This window comes from Rhinolophus sinicus, chromosome 15 (assembly GCF_057876585.1).
Source record: "Rhinolophus sinicus isolate RSI-liver-muscle chromosome 15, RSI-T2T, whole genome shotgun sequence".
In the NCBI taxonomy this organism is placed as follows: Eukaryota; Metazoa; Chordata; class Mammalia; order Chiroptera; family Rhinolophidae; genus Rhinolophus; species Rhinolophus sinicus.
In genome coordinates, this window is record NC_142515.1 from 68,610,001 (window position 1) to 68,615,000 (window position 5,000).

Sequence of the window (5,000 nt, forward strand, 5' to 3'; positions counted from 1 at the left end):
CTAACGAAAAACCTAACGCTAACACTAACCCTAACACTAACCCTAGACCTAACCCTAACCATAACCGTAACCGTAACCCTAACCCTAAAGCAAACCTAACCCTAACATTAACCCTAACCCTAACCCAACCCTAACCCTAACCCTAACTCTAACCGTAAAGCAAACCTAAACCTAACCCTAACCCTAACACTAACGCAAACCTAACCCTAACCCTAACCCTAACACTAACCCTAACCCTAACGCAAACCTAACCCTTAACCTATCCCTAAACCTAACCATAACCATAACCCTAACGCTAACTTAACCTTAACACTAACCCTAACCCTAACCCTAACCCTAACCCTAATCCTAACCCTAACCTTAACCCTAACGCAAAACTTACCCTAACCCTAACACTAACCCTAAACCTAACGCATACCTAACCCTAACCCTAACCCTAACCCTAACGCAAACCTAACCTGAACCCTAACCCTAACCCTAACACTAACACAAGCCTATCCCTAAACCTAGCCCTATCCATAAACCTAACCGTAATCCTAACCCTAACTTAACCCTAACCCTAACCGTAACCCTAACCCTAAACCCTAACCCTAACCCAAACCCTAACCCTAACCCTAACCGTAACGCAAACCTAACCGTAACCCTAACACTAAATCCTAACCCTAACCCTAAACCTAAACCTAACCCTAACGCAAACCTAAACCTAAACCTAACCCTAAACCCTAACCCTAACCCTAACGCAAACCTAACCCTAAACCTAACCCTAAACCGAACCCTAAACCTAACGCCAATCTAACCCTAACCCTAATCGTAACCTAAACATAACCCTAACCCTAACCCTAACCCTAACCCTAAACCCTAGCCCTATCGCTAACCCTAACCCTAACCCTAAACCTAACCCTAATGGAAAAATAACCCTAACCCTAATCCTAAAACTAATGCTAACCGAAACCTAACCCTAACCCTAACCCTAACGCTAACCTAACCAAAGTCTAAACCTAACCCTATCCCGAAACCTAACCCTAACCCTAACGCAAACCTAACCCTATCCCTAACCCTAACCCTAACCCTAAACCTAATCCTAACCCTAACCTTAACGCAAACCTAACCCTAACCCGAACCCTAAACCTAACCCTAAACCAAACGCCAATCTAACCCTAACCCTAACCCTAACCTAAACATAACCCTAACCCTAACCCTAATCCTAACCCTAAACCCTAGCCCTATCGCTAACCCTAACCCTAACCCTAACGCAAACCTAAACCTAAACCTAACCCTAACCCTAACCCTAACCCTAATGGAAAAATAACCCTAACCCTAATCCTAAAACTAATGCTAACCGAAACCTATCCCTAACCCTAACCCTAACGCTAACCTAACCAAAGTCTAAACCTAACCCTATCCCGAAACCTAACACTAACCCTAACGTAACCATAACCCTAACGCTAACCCTAAACCTACCCCTACCCCTTAACCTAACCCTAACCCTAACCCTAAACCTAAACCTAAACCTACCCCTACCCATAACTCTAACCCTAAACATAACCTAACACTAACCATAACCCTAAACTTAAACATTAACTCTAACACTATCCATAACCCTAATGTAACCCTAATCGTAAGTCTAACCGTAACCCTAACCCTAAACCTAACCCTAAAACTAACCCTAACTTTGACCCTAATCTAATTCTAACCCTAACCCTACCTCTAACCCTAAACCTAATCCTAACCCTAACCCTAACCCTAAACCCTAACCCTAACCCTAACCCTAACCATAACGCAAACCTAACCCTCAACCTAACACTAACCCTAACACTAACGCAAACCTAACCCTAACCCTAACCCTAACACTAACCCTAACCCTAACGCAAACCTAACCCTTAACCTATCCCTAAACCTAACCATAACCATAACTCTAACGCTAACTTAACCCTAAACCTAACACTAACCCTAACCCTAACCCTAACCTTAACCCTAACCCTAACCCTAACCCTAACCTTAACCCTAACCCTATCCCTAACCCTAACCCTAACACAAGCCTATCCCTAAACCTAACCCTATCCATAAACCTAACCGTAACCCTAACCCTAACTTAACCCTAACCCTAACCCTAACCCTAACCCTAACCCTAACCCTAACCCAACATAACGCTAACCCTAACCCTAACGTTAACGCAAATCTAACCCTAAACATAACGCTAACCATAAAAACCTAACGCTAACCCTAACCCTAACCCTAAACCCTAGCCCTATCCCTAACCCTAATGATAACCGTAACCCTAACCCTAACGCAAACCTAACCATAAACCTAACCCTAAATCTAACCCTAAACTTAAAACTAACCTTAACCCTAACCCTAACGCAAACCTAACGCTAACCCTAACCCTAACACTAACCTTAGACCTAACCCTAACCATAACCATAACCGTAACCCTACCCTAAAGCAAACCTAACCCTAACATTAACCCTAACCCTAATCCAACCCTAACCCTAACCCTAACCATAACCCTAAAGCAAACCTAACCCTAACCCTAACCCTAACACTAACCCTAACCCTAACGCAAACCTAACGCTAACACTAACCCTAACACTAACCCTAGACCTAACCTTAACAATAACCATAACCGTAACAGTAACCCTAAAGCAAACCTAACCCTAACATTAACCCTAACCCTAACCCAACCCTAACCCTAACCCTAACCCTAACCCTAAAGCAAACCTAAACCTAACCCTAACCCTAACACTAACGCAAACCTAACCCTAACCCTAACCCTAACACTAACCCTAACCCTAACGCAAACCTAACCCTTGACCTATCCCTAAACCTAACCATAACCATAACCCTAACGCTAACTTAACCCTAACACTAACCCTAACCCTAACCCTAACCCTAACCCTAACCCTAACCCTAACCCTAACCCTAACCCTAACCTTAACCCTAACGCATACCTAACCCTAACCCTAACCCTAACCCTAACGCAAACCTAACCTGAAACCTAACCCTAACCCTAACACTAACACAAGCCTATCCCTAAACCAAACCCTATCCATAAACCTAACCGTAACCCTAACCCTAACTTAACCCTAACCCTAACCCTAACCCTAACCCTAAAACCTAACCCTAACCCTAACCCTAACCCTAACCCTAACCGTAACACAAACCTAACCGTAACCCTAACCCTAAATCCTAACCCTAACCCTAACCCTAACCCTAACCGTAACGCAAACCTAAACCTAAACCTAACCCTAACCCTAACCCTAACCCTAACCCTAACGCAAACCTAACCCTAACCCTAACCCTAACCCTAAACCTAATCCTAACCCTAACCCTAACGCAAACCTAACCCTAAACCGAACCCAAAACCGAACCCTAAACCTAACGCCAATCTAACCCTAACCCTAACCCTAACCTAAACATAACCCTAACCCTAACCCTAACCCTAAACCCTAGCCCTATCGCTAATCCTAACCATAACCCTAACCCTAACCCTAATGGAAAAATAACCCTAACCCTAATCCTAAAACTAATGCTAACCGAAACCTAACCCTAACCCTAACCCTAACTCTAACCTAACCAAAGTCTAAACCTAACCCGATCCCGAAACCTAAACCTAACCCTAATGTAACCATAACCCTAACGCTAACCCTAAACCTACCCCTACACCTTAACCTAACCCAAACCCTAACCCTAAAACTAACCCTAAACCTACCCCTACCCATATCTCTAACTCTAACACTAACCCTAACCCTAACGCATACCTAACCCTAACCCTAACCCTAACCCTAACGCAAACCTAACCTGAACCTTAACATTAACCCTAACCCTAACCCTAACACAAGACTATCCCTAAACCTAACCCTATCCGTCAACCTAACCGTAACCCTAACCCTAACTTAACCCTAACCCTAACCCTAACCCTAACCCTAACCCTAAACCCTAACCCTAACCCTAACGCAAACCCTAACCCTAACGCAAACCTAAACCTAAACCTAACCCTAACCCTAACCCTAACCCTAACGCAAACCTAACCCTAACCCTAACCCTAACCCTAAACCTAATCCTAACCCTAACCTTAATGCAAACCTAACCCTAACCCTAACCCTAAACCTAACCCTAAACCAAACGCCAATCTAACCCAAACCCTAACCATAACCTAAACATAACCCTAACCCTAACCCTAATCCTAACCCTAAACCCTAGCCCTATCGCTAACCCTAACCCTAACCCTAACGCAAACCTAAACATAAACCTAACCCTAACCCTAACCCTAATGGAAAAATAACCCTAACCCTAATCCTAAAACTAATGCTAACCGAAAACTAACCCTAACCCTAACCCTAACGCTAACCTAACCAAAGTCTAAACCTAACCCTATCACGAAACCTAAACCTAACCCTAACGTAACCATAACCCTAACGCTAACCCTAAACCTACCCCTAACCCTTAACCTAACCCTAACCCTAACCCTAAACCTAACCCTAAATCAACCCCTACCCATAACTCTAACCCTAACACTAACCATGACCCTAAACTTAAACATTAACTCTAACACTATCCATAACCCTAATGTAACCCTAATCCTAAGTCTAACCCTAACCCTAACCCTAAACCTAACCCTAAAACTAACCCTAACTTTGACCCTAACCTAATTCTAACCCTAACCCTACCTCTAACCCTAAACCTAATCCTAACCCTAACCCTAACCCTAAACCCTAACCCTAACCCTAACCCTAACCATAACGCAAACCTAACCCTGAACCTAACCCTAACCCTAACACTAACGCAAACCTAACCCTAACCCTAACCCTAACACTAACCCTAACCCTAACGCAAACCTAACACTTAACCTATCCCTAAACCTAACCATAACCATAACCCTAACGCTAACTTAACCCTAACACTAACCCTAACCCTAACCCTAACCCTAACCCTAATCCTAACCCTAACCTTAACCCTAACGCAAAACTGACCCTAACCCTAACACTAACCCTAAACCTAAC